The following is a 21,510-nucleotide window of genomic DNA, read 5'->3' on the forward strand; positions in this document are numbered from 1 at the left end:
ACCACCGATGACGACAACAGCTGACGTCACAGCCCGTCGTCGGAGACAAGCAGTCTAGCAAATGAGGTTAGTGGACGTAATATACGATACGTGTAGTTGTAACACAAGATATTAGTGTCCATATCCTTTTCCAGGAAATAGAAAGAAACCAAGATTAATGTGTCTGAAATTTGCCTGCCACTCAAGCTCGAGCAGCGGTTCCTGTAATTGAGATGTAATGGGGCTGAACGAAGCTGCCCACTTATTGCGATCGATTGCTTTATATTAACTACAGCGATTCTAAATAGAAAGGTATAAAAGTGAGAAGACCTACAGTCGTAATGTAATGACAAACACCATAGATTATACATCCCTTATTATGTATCCCTTATCGTTTTGGATTCGCTAAAGTCAACTGTCATTTATAAACTACTCAATTAAAAGCAAAAACTGCTTTTTACAAAGTTAAACTCTTTATATTTTCACTAACATAACAAAACATAATTTTACCTACGACCGTTTTTTAAAGTAGCCATTTCAGTCCAGTTCTTAGAATTGAAAAGTTTCACTTTACAGCTGTTTACTTTCATATCCGCATAGTTTCATTTCATATCCGCATAGTTTTCTCATATCCACACAGGTAACGGACCAATGAGGTTCAAGTATTGAGAGAAAAGAATTAAAATTGTAATGCTTCGAACGTCAACTAATCAGCTGATCAGCTGATCAGTTGACCAATTTAATTGTTGATCCGACTTGTTCATGTTGATACTCGCGTATTCTAATTAAGTTGGTGGAAGTCCAAAAATAAATGAAATATTTGCCAAATTGTACCTGATACAATATTATTTATGGTAAGAATGCTGCTAGCAATGTAATATTTAACGAAGTTTAACAAACACGTAATTACAGGAAATCAGCTGATTATACAACAAGTCGTTGCATCTCTTTCAGTGGCAATGACAATACACGAAAACATAACCTCTCTAAAAAGTTATCATTAGTGATTGTTAGTAATTAAATCCAGATTGATAGTAATTAAAAAACGGTCGTAGGTAAAGTAGTGTACGCAACTCGCGTTAATAGTCTTTACGACACTCGTAGAAGTTTTTAAGGCACTCGCCAAGGCTCGTGCCTTAAATTTTCTACTCGTGTCGTAAAGACTCACTTAACGCAATCGTTGCGTAAACTACTATTACAAAAGTAAACAATCACTATAAAAACGATAAATCATGTGTTATAGTTTGCATCTTACATTTGTGTTTACTAGTGTACATGTTGCTCGAATTCGAGCAATTGCAAAGTATTACAATAACAGTCATATTTACGATTAGTTTAAAAGAGTTCATCCATTGCATGTATTGTACATAGCGTTAACGATGAATACAAATTCTTGATTCTTGAGAGTCATCTCAAAGATTACTGGTGTGTATCTCAGACCACGTTTATCTTCGTTATTGATAAACCTAAAGCATTCCGGCCGGGTTTCTCCTTATCAAAATGCCTTGCTGTCCAGGAACACAGGTTATTGACAGAGGGCCAATTGAGAACGAATTTCACAAACAATCTGGTCCATCAGTACAACACGAGAAGAGCTAATCAAGTACATATACCTCAAGTTAACTCAACTTTGGCCTGCAAGAGCCCATATTTTAGTAGTGTCAAGATCTACAACTCGCTACCAAGGAACATTTTTCGAGAGCAAAATATCAATAAATTCAAGAAGATGTTAAAGGAATATTTATGTGAAGCAGCCTATTTTTAAGTAGAAGATCTTTTCAATTAGGCCTATTATTGTGTTTTCTACCCATTTTGACGACCACGTCGCAGGAGCGATGCTAGTGGGACATCATCAAGTATCAAGTAAGTATCAAGTAAGTAAAAGTCGTTTTGGGGTAGTGTTAGGGCGCATTTGTAACCTAATAGTTGAGATTGTCCAGGGTCATGTGTTGACTGCGATGAGTTAAGTCTATTACTCGCCACTGTTCTGTAGCTGCGGTCGTTATCACGATTACGCGTCCTGTCTATGTTTCGTTGTCGTCGCGTCGGAGGCATTTTAAAGAAAAAAAAAATAACAAATAAAAAAATTATAGCTACATAAAACAACGATAAATACACAAATTTAAGTTACAATCATGCTAACACGATCCGTCATAGCGACACAATACAACGATAACTAAATACACAAATTTAAGATACAACCATACTAACACCATCAATCTTGGGGGTTATGTTTATACAAACTCAAATAGTAAATAAATGTACTCAATGCGTTTTGAATTGAAAATAAATAACAGCAATTAAATTATACAGCTGATCAAAATGTAAACAATTAAGTTCTCCATAAGGATAACATGGGAACTTTCAAAGCCACTGGGGCAGAGCCCAAGGGACTTTTTCAAAAATGTAAGACCAGTTTGCAAATCTATGCGACACGCTCTTTCCAATGAGACGTCAATGGATAAAATCGGTTAAGAAATGGCGGAGGAGTTCAACCGACAAAGTTTCATGTAGCGTATTAATTATATAGATTTGGAGGCTAAATAAAAATATTTTAATAATTTTAACGTGTGTTCCATCTGATCCATATAGAGCATGTTTTGTGTTAAATGTTTCATTCCCTATTTAACTTATTCAAGTCGCCAAATAAAACTTCAAATTTCAAGCAATAGCTTGTCCTATATCATTATAGCCCTACAGCAAATCACATTTGTAATTTTCACCTTAAAATAAGAGAAACATGTTGACATCGGCAAACTCCAAATAACACAAACATGAAACACGAATAGAGAAATTTACAATTTACAAAGACCTACCCTGTAAAGTTTGCATAGTTAAGTGAGCTACCTACAATTATACCACATTTTTACATATAACTCTCTATCACCCTCAAGGTGTAATAATATTAAAATTCTACAGCAAGGTAATATGATTTTAATTTGAAGGTAAACACAGTTGTTTGACGAGCATGCTCGCTAAGCCTGGCTTTGTAGCATTGACATGTAGAGCATCCATCAATCACATTACATAAATTCCTTTCAAGTAAACATTTAGCATGTAATTTTACATAATACTAACATAGATACTATGTCAGTGTCTGATCGTCTTGTCTTGACCTTGATTACATTTTGCTCCACTTATAACATAGTGATTCCCGATTCCCATGGTTACTGTAGGCAGTTGTGTTGCTATTTTATGTGTTACATTAGATTTATTATACCGAGTTTACATAAACCTGTAAGAATATATGAAGGTTTTAAGGTTTAATTTTTCCAACCTTCAATTATACATTCTAAGTATTTTTAGATGTATTTAAAATCAGATTACTTTTAAGAGTGCGGGTCTTAAATGTTTTTTTTTTTCAATGATTGAAGTTCATGTTTGGTATTCCAGATCCCGAAACATCGTCAGACCTACATAAATTTACTAATCGTGATTAAGAATATTCGCAAAAATCTACCAAATAATATTTGCTTATCTTATTTCAGGGTAAATTATACAATCCGTGTCGTTATTTTTATTTATGTATAGTTTTAAATATGGGAGTATGATTAAATGAGTTTTTAAGGCAGTATAATAATAGTAAACCTACAATGACAACTTAACCTAAATATTAGTACCAGACAACAAATATACAGAGAGGAAATAAAAACACGTCTAATAACACTTGAAACATACATTTACACTTATATTGTTTAAAAAGACTGTAAATATATATAATAGATGGATAAATATACAATAAATATAATGAAATAATTATCTTTATATATAAGCCATTATGATGACAATTTTAAATTAATTAATTAATTATCTGATTAATCTGTTTCAATGAATTTGAAAACAACCTCAGCATGTTAATATAACATGCTTAATAATTCTGAAAGAAAACTGAAAATTGAAAAAAATAAACTACTCACTCATAGAATGTTTGGAGGATGTATGCATTTGCAGTTGATCCCCTCAAGGAATACATTCTACCGTCTCTGGTCTCTGTGGAACGGTAAATGATGGATTGGTAAATGATGGGGACTGACACCGATCAGCTGTGTGACAATCGTCAGCGTTCTATCAGCTGTGTTGTTACCATCAGCTGACTTACTATCAGTTCTAGTAATATATCAGAAATTTTATTGACATAGTTTTTACCGTATGGCTTACTATATAATTTGAGATGGTTTTAGGTTTGATGCTTCCAGATGTGTTAGTAGGTATCTCAACTGATGCCAAATCGGAGACCGGTGTTACTGGTCGAAATCAACCACCTTTGATACATCTTTCAAGTGTATTTGATAGGTTGTTAACTTCCAAATATTCCGTTTTTAAATGTAATAAAAGAGATTTAAATACATTTTACTGCATAAACCTAGTTTTAAAAAAACTGACGGATTCTAAACGGAAGAAAAGAGTCGTGAAGAAGTATCCTACACAGAGTTATTCTAAACAGGAATTGCTCTGCAGTTAGCGGTATTAAAGCCCACTTCGTTGCGTTTTGTAATTATTTAAAATATTTAAAATATATCTAGTAAAGGAGTCTTGTTATACACGCGTGATACAATATGAGTGATTATACACTAACTCCTACGCCTATCAAAAAGTCATACATTTTGCTTGTTTCTATATCAGGTCATTGAAATACTTTATCACTACACTCCACTCAATAAATTCCTGAACTTCAAATACTCGTATTTGCTAATACTAATGTAAATTTCGCCCCTCTCCATATCTAGTAGACCATGCATTACCCTTGATCGGTCAAGAGGCCAGAAACTGGCTGTATTGGCCTAATGGGCTTTACAATGTGAAGTGTGCTCAAGCCAACCATCTAGGCTGCGAACTCACCCACTCCACTATAAATTAGATGATTTCTATATCAATTGCATAGCAAAGTGTTGATTTTTATCATCATTTGACTATTTGAAACAAATTAAACAGCAATTCCAACAACGAGAAAACAAATTAAACAACTTTTCTCGAAAATTAATTAATGGCCACTAATAAACTAAATCTACATCAAATCTAAAGACGGTATCCAATGTAGTGGGCTATCACATCAATTTAGTATCGAATACAGTACCACCAAAAAGGGACGATACTAGGTACAACACTATGCTTGTTCGGCTGATCATTCGTAATGTTTCTCTAGACCTACCAAACCAAACACACAATGACTCGCTAATATACAGTATAAACATTAGAGTTGACAAATCGGTTGCCGCCCATTTTACCCGCCAAATGTAGGCCCTGATGAGATCAGCTGGTGGGCGGTCAAGGCCGTGGGATCGACCTGTTCCTTTTCCACTGTTCCACTGACTGTTGCCGCATTCCCACACAACTATGTTCCTGTTGTCTGTTAATTAGTGAAACCCTTCAGCAAAAGCTTCGCGTAGTGCAACGTCAAGGTATCAGAATACTTTTGGCAATGTGAAAACGCTTAGAATATCTGTGGGTGTAAAAGGATTTCGGTCGGCGACAACAAACATTCTAACACGTAAAACTGAAAGTACAACTAACTGTAAAGTACAGAATATATTATGTCATATTAACCATCATAGTATTGGAAACAGGAATTAAAACTTTAAAAGTTGCACGTGAAATGTCTACTTCCACTACATCAATCAAAGTTGTTGTTGATGGTGAAACCAAACCACAAAGCCCAAACTAACAATTTCGAAAAGTAAGCTGTACTTATAGGGTAGTATTTTATAAAAACCTTTTAAATACAGCACTTAAAGTCGCAGTACAGACAGATGTATCGTTGGTAGTGTGCAATCGGAAACTTTTTACTTCAGTTAAGTGCCACTTATCGAACTTACATTAGTTTTCTTCACTTCTTCTTACGGTAACGGTTGTAAGTAGGCTACAAATTGGACGGGAGTTTGGTTATAGTGTCTCAGAGTACAGTGATTAGAAAATTTAGATTCCATCCAATAATTATATTTCTATGCTAAGGAGGACTAACAAATACTCTTCGACTTAACATCTAACTACGTCATTGACAAGTACAATATTTAGTGAAATTTTCATTAAAGTACAAACCTATCTAAACCAATCAAATTTTCGTGAACTAGTCAAAGAGCGAACCTGCCCGCCTGGTAACAAAGTCCAAGAAGCTAACCACTAGGCTAGCAACAGCAACACTCCCTCAATCAACAAGTTGAATAACTGTCGCGTGTTTAATTAATATTCCTGGAGTTATTGCCAAGGTACTGCAAGTGTCTTGATTGAATCGACGAGACATTTCAATCCAGTAGACAATAGACCAAGTACAAAGCCTCCGTGGTGGTCCCGGTGGTCCAGGTCCACCCGTCGAGCGCACCTTTATATCTTCTCTCTCCTATCTCACTCTCTACGACTGAAGCTATACACTCGAGCCGCACTTGATTAATGACTACTTGGCTGAATCTGTGTGGAATAACAAACAATATCCCCGTCGCGGCAAACCTGCAGACTCGACGACTTGCATGTGTTCATTAGGAAACTTTCATTGGGACGTAGTGCTAAGTTTGGTCTGCTGGTTTAGATTTGTCACAATATTGATTGCATTTCGTTCTGTCATACTTAAATACTTTAATACTTTTAGTTGAAATGGCAATCATGCAAATGGAAAGGTATTTTAAGCCGGGTATTAATGGAGATTATTATTTGAGTGGCGCGATCTTGTAGTGTTTTTTACTAAAGCCGACATGTACCATAGCGTGAGCTAGTAGACAAGATAGTTTTCAATGAGAGAAATATCTTATGAATAAACAATAATTAAGGTAAGTAAACGGTTGAACCAAATTGCCAGAGTCTCTACAGCAGCATCATGAGAAGTGTAATTCAATGCGTGCAATGATACTTTTCGCATAAACACTTTTTAAAAGTACAAATTCAAAAAAAGGGAGCAACAAACTTGCTAAACTTAGAATGAGTAAGTTTAATGTAGATCTCTCACAGCAACAAATGCAACTTCTTCGTCAAGAACCAAACATGAAGCAAGAGCTAACAAGGAACATGCGACCGAAAAGGAATTTCTTCGACCTGCGGAGGGGCTTGATGAAACGGCGGAGGAATACAACTGAAACTCGTGATGTAGCAACTTGTACTTTGACCTTAACAGATGGTCTTGCCAATTCCGGCAACAATGGACCTGGAACATCCTCGGCTAGTGTACACGCTCCGGGAACAGGCAGTGGATTGTTGTAAAGGATGTTGGATCTGCTGGATAGCCTGGAGACCATTCTGAATTTAAAGGAAGGTTTAGAATATAGGATGCTATACTTTATCACGTGATGTACAATTTTCGGCTATGCGGAGAGGTCTATACAGACTCAAACTAAACTAGTTCTCACCCAACGCTATTTTAAGCAATGAGATTTTCAAAGAGTCAGAAATTGTCCAATGCTCAGCCATTTTGACCAGCTTCTTGTTGGCCAGTACTACTAGGGGATTATGAAGGTTTTTTATACACCATAGATAATTATATTTGCTATAATTATTACAAATTGAAATAATAATATTCCAACCTTGATCTAGTTTTCATTTGTATCGAAGTACACCCAGCTCTAAGAAAACCTTGTCTAGTTTGAGGTAGAAGAGTAAATTCTCGAAGCTGTCATGAATTCCACAAAGGTCAGGAATTAATAATTGTCCTTTTGTTTTTGGAAGGTTTGAGAAAGGAAATTGCCGTGCGCAGGTCCGAGTCGTGATGTGACTCGGCCTTTCTAAGATTTGGAACGACTGTGAACCGGCCTTCGCGTCATTGATGGTTTTCAGTGAATAGTCCTCCATCTGGAGTTCAAGGTTCACAGTAAATTTTCGGTCTTTTGAACTGTCCAATCGTAAAATCTGGGTTTTCAACTGGTAGTTCTAAATGTCCCTGAGGGTATAGGCATTAGCTAGGAATGACGTTTAGGCCTACTTAAAATATTCGAAAAGTAAATAAAATATATGAAAATAACTGAAAACATATTTACGCTTATACTGCTAACTGACAAGACGGTTAATATATATACAAGATGATAAGTAGTAATCGATTTCGATTGGACACTACAATCATCATCAGACAAGATAGGCGAATGTTGATAAAATATGTTGGTACGATACGTTTTTAAAATATTATAATAGTTTTTTTTTCGCGCAAATCGATTGCACAGGACTTCTATCCTCGATAACAATTATATTCTTCTATAACAGATAATTGTCAATATATTACTCAATCTATTACTAATTATCAGTCTATTACTCAACGTACCATCTCTGTACAAGAATCGTCCTACACTAACGTCCATGGTAATTTTGATTAACATCCATTTTGGATTGAGGTTGTAACTGTAATAAATTATTTTCAATTTAGACCTCTGTATTAGTTTAAAGAATTTTAATGTTGCTATTGTGTTTTAGCGGAGTAATACCATTTGCATATTACATAGCGGTAACAACTGTTCGTATGTATTCCAAATACTTAAATACTTTTCAATGAAATGGCGACCATACAAATGTATGCATTTTAAGCCAAGTATGAATGGAGATGAGTGTACGATGAGTGGCGCGATCTTGTAGTCTTGTTAGTGACTAAGGCCCACTTATTCCTTAGACACAGCTGTTAATTAATATCCCATACAGCTAATGGTAACTAAGGGACCTACAGTTTATAGTGGAATCCGAACCACATTTTCTCCTTCAAGAAGAAGCCCATTTAGCTAGATAATTTACAAAGGTAAATAGTTTTCGTTTTGACAATTTATTGAACTCAAAGTATGACGCAAAATTGTGTTCTTTACTTGAGCCCAAATGTCTTTTCGAACCTCATTCATTTACCAACCTTGGATTCACCTCGGATTATACACCAAAGCTATTTTCAAAAAGAGGCATTTTTAGGTTTCGATGAAATACACTTGTATTATCTTACGTAAACTATATTAATAAAATTCTAAAAAATATACACATTATTACCTATAACGCTCTTAGATCAAACATAACAATTTGAAATACTATGTGTTCTTCTTCAACCGACTCCGCGACTTCTCTCAAAGAAATTAAACAGTCACAAACCACAACAATGAATGCCGCAGCCACAGTTTGGGAAAACTGGCCCAACCGCGAACGGGTTTTGAAAGTGAGGCGAACAAACATGTGCGGGTAATCAGGTGATCGTGCGGTCAAATCGCTTTCTACGGAAACGCTGTGCACAATAGGCAAAAACAGGCTCCGAACAGGGTAATGCAGTCCCGTAGCCTTGGAGTATATGCAAAACAGGCGCACACAATGAGCGGAGAAAGCCGTGATGACTTGGGAAATGCGTAGTACAAACACTAAACGGAGTGTAAACGTTAAACGGATTAGATCTTCACTGAACAAGCTGAAGTTGGTGCGAACTTCTACACTAAGTGGTTAAACGGGTTAAATGAGTTTTGTAAAGAATTTGTTTTTGGTAGGCCTATATGAGTGGTTTGGTTATAGTGCTCGCCTAATCGGAAATACACTGGTGCGATTAAGTAAACACATTTTATGGTTGAAAACTTTGCCTGGTCGTTGTTAGAAAAACACCATATCTTAAACAGTATCAAAGCTAAATAAATCATATCACTATCCTACAATAGCTGGGTAATCAGCAGCTTAGAATTTAGGTTTTATTTTTACAATAAATTTAAATTAAGTCGTAATGACTCGTAAAATATGCATCATAACAATTTATAGAAAAAATATAAAATAAAACGTGAAAAAGTCAATTTAATAAGTAGTGTATTCATGTAAAAGCTAAATTAAACGTTCGAGTAAGGAATTACCTGTCCAAAACAACAATTATGGAACCGAGAAACAAAAAATCTGTTTATGCTCTGTTGTTTAGGAAAATGCTATACTTTGTATTCACTACACACGTCCTTTAGGAACAACACAAAACACTAATGTTTTATAGATGTGGAAACAGAATTTACGAGGGGCGGTCCTATTGTAGGCAACAATAAAATCCAACACTGGCAACATTTTTAATTACTGGCAATTATTAAAAACAGGGATCATAAACGAGTCGCATTTTTTATGTCCTTTGAAGCTATTCAGTCTTTCGTGCATGCCTATGTCGACTTTTATTTGAAAACTCGAAATTATTTATGGTCTTCAGCGTTTTATTATTTTCAAGAATCGCGAACTGTAACTAATTAAACTGGGAACGAATTTAATTCTTTGATGCAGTCAGATAGAAGCACATCAAGTGAAGCAATTGGATAAAATATAATTTTCAGTATTTTGGAAGAGGGTGGTATTTTTATCTCATGTTATACGGATTATGATGAAAACTTTTTTATATTACATTTAAATTATGTGTGATGAGAATTTAGATTACTGTTAATTTACTTTATCCTAAATTCACAAATTTCAAACTTTAGATTACGTCACTAACCGTCTAACCAATAGATACGCAAAAATATGAAGTTTAACCTAATGCAACGCGAGATACACATCACAGTGATTAAATTTCCACTACAAATACCAATACCCTAGTGGTTCGGAACCCACATCATAAAGACATCACCAAAACGTACAATTATTTTACGCCTGCGTAGACGGTCATCTCTAGGAGAATGTGCACAATCGAACGTTGGTCTGCCAAGATGAGTACCCAGGATTGCTGCAATGTTACCCTTTGTCGCCTAGCCGATGGTTGCTGGTTGCCAAACTGGCCACGACTCTACAACAACCTGTGATTATCTGTCAATCCGCCTTCGCGCGCTTTCACTGCGCTGTTCCCGCCATCGCACACGGACTGTCCAACAGCTGGTCCTTGTAGGATGTTGTAAGGCGAATTGATTTTTAACACCTAAATTTCACCTACCGTCAAAAATAGCTGTGTTCGCATTGTTTAAAACAACCAAAATAGCTAATCCATTCACTTTTCGTATTTATTTTACGTTTATGGCAATTATAAAGAAGTTATCACAATCACAAAGGGAAACCCGTCTAAAGACTAGAGCAACACCTCTCCACCGCACTCCGTGTTTCTTCCTTCCCATACGAACGTTCTCCTGAAAATACTCGAATGTCAGTTTTTGTGCTTTTATTTTTATGTTTTCAAATACAACAACATATATTTGACAACAAAAAATTACATAAGTCAATTCAATGAAAATTGCGATAAATATCACCTCAAAGAATGTTTCGTCAAGCCTTCTATGAGAAATATCCGATCAAACATACTGCATGTTTCTTTCGCGTAAACAAGATACTTAAACCACCAACAGAAAACCCTCATTCTTGTCTTTGTGGTCTTAGGAAGAAATATAACGTGTATTTCGTGTGTAAAGTATCTCTGCACTTGAGAAACTATTCCGTAGAAACCGCAGGGGAGTAGCATTTCCCTCGAATGTAGCAAATTGCCATGTTTTTCTAGTTACATAACTAAATATTTTGAACAGTGAAATATTCGTGTAATACTATATTACGTTACTAGTCCTGGAAATAGGCGTTTACCGGACGAGTGTGGTCATTCCCATGCGAGACGAAGTCGAGTGCGAGATTACCATAAGAGTTCGGTAAACACATTTTGGACGAGTGACGCACAATATTTTACTTACGCCATACCTCTAAGCTAGCTTAACAATAAAAAATCTGTAAAAATCCTTATATATTCGTAATTATCTTTCACTACTCATAACCTTACTTTATGTTTTTGTTTATAACCACTCATTGCCAAAATATAATCTGGTGTCCGGTAAAAACTTTGCGTATCCAACAAAAATCAGTTATTGAAAGCGTAATATTATATATTATATACAAATGGTTACACGACTTCATTATACGAATTGCCACTAAAGCAACATTCAAATCTTGACCCCGAACAAATTCGTTAAAATATACACTACCCTAAAAATTTAACTAACCTAATAACCAAACGCATACAGTATTTAACCAATGTTCTACTGTTTCTCTGCGGACTCCGCGTTCCATCCGTGTTAATCTGTTTTGCGTAGAACTTATGACAAGCCTGGTTAATCAAACCCGAACACACGAAATTAATTAATCACATTAATTACAATGACAATAGGAGGTCCTCAGCGTAGGCCGAGTCTGCAGTGTTCAAATTAGATAGCCTCGTCTGGGCCAATGAGACAGCGCCTTGGTCGATCTGGATTAATCAATAACATAGAAATTGAAAACCTACACGTTTTGATTATTTTATTACACCGAAGAAATAACAGATTCAATCATTGGATTGGCGCATTCATCAAATTTGTGGGATGGATTTAATGTCAAAATGTTGAGTATTTCAAAGCTTTCGAATAACTTAAGATTGTCCCTTGTTTTGTAACGGAGCAAAAAGTAGCATTATAACCCCTTGAAAGCTGCTGCAAAAATACCCTCTGCTAACTTTGGTTGTATAGATTTAAGGTATGTTGAATAACTGTGAGATAAATTAACATACCACTTCAATTTTCAAATATCTGTCTTTATGGGTGAAAAAATCTATTCTGAAGGGGTTCTTATAAACTAACTTTTTTTATTCCTTAGTTAATGTTTAAAAAATCAATTGTACATATCACTAACTTAACTGTCATGTTTTTAGTTATGATAGGGGAAAAAATAATAGTCTACAATACTAGATCTTTTGGTTTTTTTTTACCGAGATCTTTTGGTTTTTGTTAACCGATTGTAAATCAAATCAAATATTAAGTTAAGGGAAGTTGATAAAAAAAACTGGAGTAAACATTGTAGTTATTCTATTGTTTTTATTTTCGGGGATATTTTAGTTTTAAATAACATAATTAACTCACACAAAAGTTGTAATGTGTTTAACCCACTGTGCGCACACACGACAAATATCACATTGTTGCTAATTGTAGCCTACAGATTCATTTTACATTCATTTTAACCAACTCGTCGAGTTAAGTCAACAAAAACATCGATTGTTGTTTCTAAATTAAACATCACTCTGAAAAAAACATCTAGCTATGAAAAGTAATAAATGTTAACAAAATGCGAATATTAACAAACTTAAAACAGCTATTTCAAGGATCGGTCGCCGCGTTTACTGTTCCTTCCAAGAAACGCTCTTCTCATTAGTAACAATAAACACATAAACAGGCTGTAAAGCGAATTAGGAACCAGACCCCTATAAACATGATTGGGGTTTATACAACAACTGAATAACTGTATATCTACAATGGCGAGAGATGCTAAGGTAGATAGTGAATGTAGAAAAGTCAACGAACTCTCAGAGCTACGATTTAAATTTGCTAATTTTTTGTAAATCGTTTAAATAGCATTAGGTTTTTATTTCGCACCTAGGGAGAGGAAAATAAATTTTAGTCGAACAATAGACCAAACGAACTCACAAAAAAATTAGCATATGGTCGCTAAAGACAATAGTACCTAATAATTTAACTTGATTATTTGAGTTGATGTTTCCGTAAATAGTGTTTTGTTGTATGCAATTAATATTGTAAATGACCAACTCTGAAAACTGTTTGAATAAAAACAACGACTATTATAAGCAACTAGTGCACCTGTTGCTCGATTTCGAGCAATTACAAAGTATTACAGGCGTTATTTCAAAACGAATAACAGTCATAATTTCGGACGACTTTAAAAGAGTCAACTCAAAGAAAATGTTATCAAAACTCCACTACAGTTATCGAAACTGAAAACGAACTCACTCTGAAAACGAACGCTCCTGTTTTTATCATGTGTTTACTAAGAACAGCGGTTTTAGTATGCGATTAATACAAATAGTTTGTCTGTTTAAGTAAACAAAATCTTTTCGTCATAAGTATGCCTAATACATTGTGATTTTGATGGCCTGTGGGGCAGAGCACGAGGAGTTTTTACTGAGACAATTTTAATACATCGTTTGTAAAAATCCGGCCATTATTAACGTAGAAGTAGTGTTTCGTAGAAATCGCCTTCACGTACTGTATTGTATATAAGGATTCTTTGTCCTATCCTATTACAGTATAACCAAAGGCAAGAAGAGCAAATTGTGTAAATTAACTCAAAAATAAGACTTAAACACACTTAGAAAGGTCACACTTAATTGCAGTATTCTTGATCAATGTTTAAACGCTCCAATAATTATTGACAACATACATTTGCTACCAAAGTGCAATAAAGTCAATAATAATGATACATGTGAAAGCAGCTAAAAGAGGTAGTGTACAGTTCAATGTAGATCTAGTTTTGTATTTCAACGCTTGTAATTTATAGACTTTTTAAAGAAGCAGAAAAACCAGTTTTTAGAAAACTTCACTGACAGCCAATTGACGTATAGACCTGGATTCAGAGTGGTCATACATATTCAAATATGGAATAGGAATGCGAATATAAAAAGAATGAATGCAATAAGAAGAAACTGAAAATGAAAATAAAACTGAAATAGCAGAGCAGGTGACTGCAAGGCCGATGTGAATAAGAGTCAAGGTCAACTAGTCTCTTCTCGTTATAAGATAAGAAATCCCGCATATTGACTAAAAATCCCTCCTCGTCCCATACGATAAATTTCAAAACTATTTTCATCATAACCAAGTTTTTTTTGTATTCCGTTAAGTAAATTTTAATGTAGGCCTACAATAGTTGTGAACGATGCAAAATGTAAATATTGTAGGGTTTTTGAATTGAGAAAATAAAATAAATTCTATTCTATATTTTGAATAATTTTTATCTCATGGAAAATATTACACTCATAGTCCCGGTGAATTGAATTGCAGTTTATTGTAGCTAGCTTTGATTGTCAATACATTACCACAAAGTGGAAATTAATTTAATTACAGATTTGAACATTGCCGTAAAGATTTAACATCCTTACTGGCTTATTTTAAAAATTGTTTTACAAAATAAAGTGATATGACTAATAAACCATAGTCTGTCCTCTGGTTTTGGACAAAACGACAAAGTAACGATGGTAAAATAATTCTAAAACAAAAGGGAAAATTTTAGTAGACTCCCACTCTAGGGCACTTAAAACATATTTCAGATTTTAAACTAGGATGATAGGTTGATTATCAACTAAAGTTGGACATTGCACAATCAAACAACTTCTCCATCGACAGAGTGTATTTAATGTTGATCGACATTTGTTAATTTTAACCAAGTCAAACTGAAAAATGCGCCTATTGTAAACCACAGTATGACTTCAGCAAGAATCAACGATAATAAAATATAAACAAATGCATTGATATTTAAAAATAGAGTCATAATAACTTATAATAACATAGGCCTAAGTCTTATTTAACTGTCAGTATCTTCTTTATAAATATAAAAAAAAAATGGTTACAGAATGTTCTGTATGATTAAGATGTCAACTACTAAAGAATTCAAATTAAATTATTTTTTAAGTATGTAGTTGAAAATTTTGCAGAATTTGAACGCAAGCCTATTATAACAGGTTTTCTCAATCTAACCTCTAATAAAATGAACCATATTAATATAAACTAACCACATATTAATCACAAAAACAATTGTAACATATGTTTACGTACGCAAGTATCCTAGATGAATACAGGCACTTTGAACTGAAGAAAACCACTAATCAATCAAGTAACACGGATCACAATGTAAACCGTTTGACGCGCTTGTCAAAACTGGCAAAATATTCCGTGTGTGTGTGAGAGCGTAGACAATGAATAAACAACTGATCAGCTGATTCATTGTTGATCTCTCAATACGCTCAGTAGGCTAGCGGCCAATATTCAAATTTATTGTTCTCGATTCGTAAATCGATTGGGTTGATTCATAAGTAGGTTTTAGCAACGTAGTAGTGTTGAAGCGATATTGAATTTTGGAAAAGTATTAATTAAAAATTTACGTAACGTATAGTAATTGCAAAACTTAACTATTTCATAGCTAGCAAGAAATTTTGAAAGAATGTAATAATCTAAAGAAGAGTACAGCTAAAAGTCTGCAAATTAAAAATTAAATTAAAATGTGTTAAAAGTAAGTTATTTAATTAAACATTTTAGTTTAAAAAAAAAATAACGCTGGAGATCTCAAGAATTTGTTATATTATTACATTTTTGTAAGGCTTTTAAACGAGGTATTTTACGTGTAGTGAAATGCTTTAGAACAGCAATAAATTTATTAGAATAAAATGCAACAGTATAATTACTTCATAGCCACTAGTATATGATGGGATTTTAAGGGGTACATCCATTACATAAAAGGTAAGGATTGGCCTATGCACATTTAATGCATACCTTGTTTTTCAACTTCAATTAGGTAAAATCACATTTAAAAACCATTACAATGATACTCACAATGATACAATGATTATTGGAATTTAAATAAAAATGGAGTAAAATCAACAATAAAATTGTATAATATAATCTAATGTCTTTAAGTTAAACTAAACTATATTAAATTATACATAGGTTATTAGGATATGTTATTTTCATTAGATGCAACACTATAAGCAATATGAAGTGTTCTATTTCTATTGAATACAGTAGCGATTTTTCGTTCCGTTCTTAGAAGTTGCGAATTCTGTGAAATAACGCCCTTGGAACAAAAACAACTGTTAAAATAAACATTACAGCGAAACCCTTTATTATGTATAGAATATATGGATTTTTTTACTTACGTTTTTAATTTTCTAACCTGGTTTACACTAAACTGACAAGAATGCCGAGCAATGATTTGGTAGGAATATTATACAAATATCTTGGCATCTATCCCACTGCCTTCTGGTTCATTCTTCGTCGCCCGCCACTCGATCTCTTATAAATTATAGAATAACTAGTTCCTTCGCCAATGCTTGACACGAAGCAAGTACGCAAATTTAACATGTGACTGTAGGAGATATAAAGAAAAAGGTCATATTAACATAAATACCGGGGTACCATAGTTCGATATAGTTTAATTAAGAATTTTCTGTGGTAGTGGCTGTCACCAATCACGTTTTTAAGGCTATATTACCTAATCCAAAATTTAGTCAAAATCCTTCCGCTGGATTTCGAGTCATATTACAGACAAACAGACATAGCTCATATTAGAATATAGGATAGGGTAGGATTGTCCATAGAAAATACATTTTTACCCTAATTAGACCTATTTTTCTATCTTTATTCCGTAATACATAGTCAGTAAACACACTAATTCACCAGCAATTGCAATGCAAGTATACCCGCCTTAAGCAATTGTAATTTCATTACCACAGTACAAAGTTTCCAGTTTGTACGTTGACCTCCGCGGTCGCACAGTTCGCATCTAATCTATTCACGAATGTTAATGTCTTGGTGTTTCCATACGTCAATGTACGCTACACCACAATACTGTGGTGTGGGAGATTGTGGTGGGACGACCGCCTACACTTCCTAGACCAACAAACTACCACAGGATAGGTCTCCTGGGGGTCGTGCTAGGATTTGGCCACTAGTAAGAGTTCGTGTCTCTTTGAAATGAAAGATTGCCTATTTTAGGAGGATATGGTCACACAACACTTACATCTCACTTGATCTAGAAGTATCATTATTGTTATAAATTGTATACAAACAATATATTCACCATTAAATTAATATACTAATAATAATCTACGGATCTACAGAATCTAACACACTCCTAGTTACAAATTATGCAAGGAATACCCCCAAGTCCCATCAGCTAGAAGAACCTTTATGGAAAGCTGATGACAATCTATTCATATTATTTGCATCCTGGATTGAAAACTGGTACTAAATGAAATAGGCGTATAATTATTGTTATTATTATGTTTAATTTTACAAAAAGTTAAAAGGATTTTTTTAACATTCAAGTTGTTTCTCTTTATTCCATAACTGTTTACAATTCAATATCATTGCTTAATTTATTATTGACAACATCTGTTAAACAAATTATTTTAAACAAAGACTTGTAAGTTAATATGTAAGTAAGTAATATACAAACATCTCCCTTTTTTAGCCGTCTTGACTGTCCTTCTTTTTTAACATAGATTTAATTTTTCTTATATGATGTGAGTTTCTTCTTAAAACAATATTACTTTCTAATTTTAACAAATAAGAACGAGGTTCCGGTAATTTTTTAAAAATCACACAAGGATTCCAAAATTTGGTTTTAATATCCTGTACTAAAACCTCTTCTCCCACTTGGAATTCATCTTCTTTCTTCAAGGCTGATCTTTGTTCTTGATACCTTTTGCTTTCATTTATGCTTTCATGTACCTCAAAAGAAACTGTTTTAGGCTGTAAATAACTGTTTGGTATAGGTAGTTTTGATCTTATGTGTCTGCTGTTTAAAAGCTGAGAAGGTATCAACTGAGATGGGGACGCGTATTTCAACGCAAATATGAGTGAAGGATGAGTGTACAATGGTGTGAGATGATCTGTGTAGCTTTGTTACTGACTAAGATCAGCTGTTTCATTACCCAGGACCATTTATTTAAAGCCCAATGATCAGGAACTAGCTGCTCTTGATCATTGCAACAACTGACTTTGGGTTGCTGACAACGTCGTCATTCCAATAAATTAGATAACTATAGTTTCAAATGCTGTCCCATTGTCAACTCCTTATTTATTCTTACTATCTTTAGCAGAAATAAGAATATGGAAGATTAGACATGGGAGCAATATGCCTTGAAGCTATGATCATCCCTACTAAAAAAACTATAGGATAGACGACGGTAACAGGTAACCATTAACCAACCTGTTTCAGTGATGACAATAAAAAAGTCGCGTGGATATAATTAACAGCTGTTTTATGTCAGCTACATGTATTCCGAGTGAATTAAAGTATACACTTTGGAAATTGATCATTCTTCAATTTTTCCTTCTCTCGTTTCAGTTCCCATACTTTGTTGCATGATTACCAAAATGGCGTGTTTGGCAATTCATTCTCCGTGGCTTCTGGAATTCCTCCGACACACAAGTCACTAAGTGGCTATTATTTTAGAAGATTGCTCTCCGTGTGCGTGACACAGCCAATCATATTTTTGGTTTTGACACTTAAGTATCTGGTGATTATAACCAAGGCCAAGGCCATCTAGGAGAAGTTATCGCTTAAAAGTATACAGTCCGTGGTCATTCTTACGTATATTTTTATGAGTTGGGTTTAACTACATTTAACTAGTGTCAGTTTAAATTTTATGTATTGACTATGGAGAAATGAATTTGCAATGAATTCACTCAAAAAAGCTTCAGCTAAAGAAATTATTTTAATAATATTTTGATAGTGTACCGGTAAGTCTTAACTGACTGATACAACATTAATTTTGCATTTATTAATGGGTAACATCCCCCCTGTTTTTGGTATGCGATTTCAATAAAAACACACCTCAATACCTTCCTTGTAGCAGCAAACCTAGGTACTCATTAAGATTAATGTTATTTAAATAGGAAATAAATCTAGCAATTTTCAGGGTATATTTTAGTACAAATCCAGCCAGGTAAATGGAAATTCGATTAGTCTGCAGGTTTGCTGCGGGAGGGGTATCAATTTTACATCTGTTCGTACGTTTTGCTACTATTCTCTCACACGCATAATGACACATGATAACAGTTATTCTAGAGTAATTTTAAAGTAGTGTTTGTTTTACAGTCGGATGAAACAATAATATAATTAGCGCCCAAAAGAAAAGAGTGCTGACAAGCCACTTAAAAGTCAATAAATTGCTGTCATTTTCGCGCTGTCGTTTACCAGCAGCGAGCGCCTGTTATTCGGAGAAGTGGTTTCAAGTCGCAGCCATTTTTAAAGTAATTGCTACAAACTGAGGTACCTTGCTAGAGGCTCTTCTTTCTAACACAATTAATTATAGGAAAGGTACAAATAGTCTACCTTTGTCGACTAGATTGTGTTAAATTGACTGTGAGGAAAAAATAAAGGAAAGCTTTTCCGTAGAATAATTTCTCCTACTGATAAGTCCTCCTTACTTGATAGCTTATCTTTCAGTATTTTTTGCTTTTTATCAACCACTTATATGTCACCCGAAATAAATGATTTGAACAGGTAAAAGCAGTTGGTTATCAGATGGAATTGAACCAAAACCTCCAGGATAGAAGTCTTGCATTGTAACTTCAAAACCTGCTGCGCAAGGGCAACCTACAGTTTAAAAAAAATTTGTCTATTTGCACGCAATTGTTGAAAAAACTCATCAGTGAAACTGATCGATAAGGCGTATAAGTATAAGAAAGTATGTTTATAATCAATGAAAGTTGAATAACATACAAGTGGTCTACACATCGTATTGTAAAAACTGTGAATTGTTCTATTTATGTTTCGTGTTAGTGATTTTGAAACAGTAGTATCAACTTGTTTTTATCTTATTTCAAGGTAGATCTTTTGCTTTACTATTAAACCCGATCTTGATGACATTTTGTTAGGACGTGTATACATACATTTTATTCGAACGAGTTCGCGAACAAGCGTGATTGGTTGAAATTTTAGGGGGAACATTGTGTTTTCCCATATTTTGCGCACAAAACGTAACATTTTGAAGTTTAAGTCCAAAGCATTTTGTACAGCTTGAAACAAAACTAACAATTTAGTGTGAACTAAATAATACTAAAGCGTTTTTGTAAATCTAATTGTTTAGGGGAAAATTTAAAAACTGAACATTTAAAATTCCTATGTTATTTTTAAAGGAGAAAACTATATAGTTTGCTTGTTTATCTCTATTTTTGATTGAATACATTTTGATCACATTTGACTAATTTATTTATCCTATACAATTAACATAAAAAACACTTATCCTCTTCCTCTTATCAGCAAACCTATAAATATGACGGCAATCGGAAATTAACTTAGTCTGCGGGTTTGCTGCGGCGGTAATAATATTTGGTTAAGACAGTTTTAAATTAGTTAAGGAACCAGAAAAATATAAACAACAAAATGTCACCACAAAAACTAGACGAAACTAGCCATGAAATTGTCTTCAACTAACCCATCAGGGTGAAAAATCCATAAGGAGTGTGTTAATCTGTGTGTTTTCACTCAGGAAACATACGTTTCAACAGTACCCAAACAAACGATATATTACCAACAAGAAAAATTACCATTCAAACGACTCAGCCATATGTTTTGTTGTTTGGTTACGACATTGCTTACTTTTGTTAGGTGTGTCTGCTGGTAAACATAGACGAGTAGGTTTACAGGATGGTGATAGGCGATAGATCAGCTGAACAGAATGTTTGTTACCTACGCACACCAACACATGCACACACACCTACACAGATGTACACTCACCAAACGAGCTTATGATAACTGTATACAAAGAGTCTGCAAATGGAAATACCTGCGTAAACTCGAAGAAATTCATATACTTTTGTATTTCTTGTGGATGAGTGGACCCATCCGCTTTCGCGAACTCCTTAACATTTCGCGTCACGGCCTTATAACAAGAAAAATTGAATATATGACAGATTTGATTCTAGTTCTAAAAGAAAGGAGTACCTCTAACTCAACTTGCCACTAATTTATTCCTTTCAGCATTAGACCTTATTTCATAAAGTCAACCCATTTATTTAGTAGTTGAATTTGTTTCCACCGATTTATCTTTCCATCTTTCCTGCTTACACTTTTTACGTGACCAATATCACCAAAATCATCTTGATGTGACAACTTTCTGTTGTGTCATCC

At 34.3% G+C, this 21,510-nt stretch overlaps 1 protein-coding gene across 3 annotated transcripts in view; it reads right to left on the reverse strand.

Moving 5' to 3' along the window:
- LOC128985324 (apoptosis-stimulating of p53 protein 2-like) overlaps positions 1-21,510 on the reverse strand; it is a 445,246-nt gene that overhangs the window by 409,717 nt on the left and 14,019 nt on the right. The gene's annotated exons all lie outside the window — the stretch shown is intronic.

The sequence above is a fragment of the Macrosteles quadrilineatus genome, unplaced genomic scaffold (assembly GCF_028750875.1).
Source record: "Macrosteles quadrilineatus isolate MER2022 unplaced genomic scaffold, UCM_ALF_1.0 Scaffold_2__2_contigs__length_208266976, whole genome shotgun sequence".
Taxonomy (NCBI): domain Eukaryota; kingdom Metazoa; phylum Arthropoda; class Insecta; order Hemiptera; family Cicadellidae; genus Macrosteles; species Macrosteles quadrilineatus.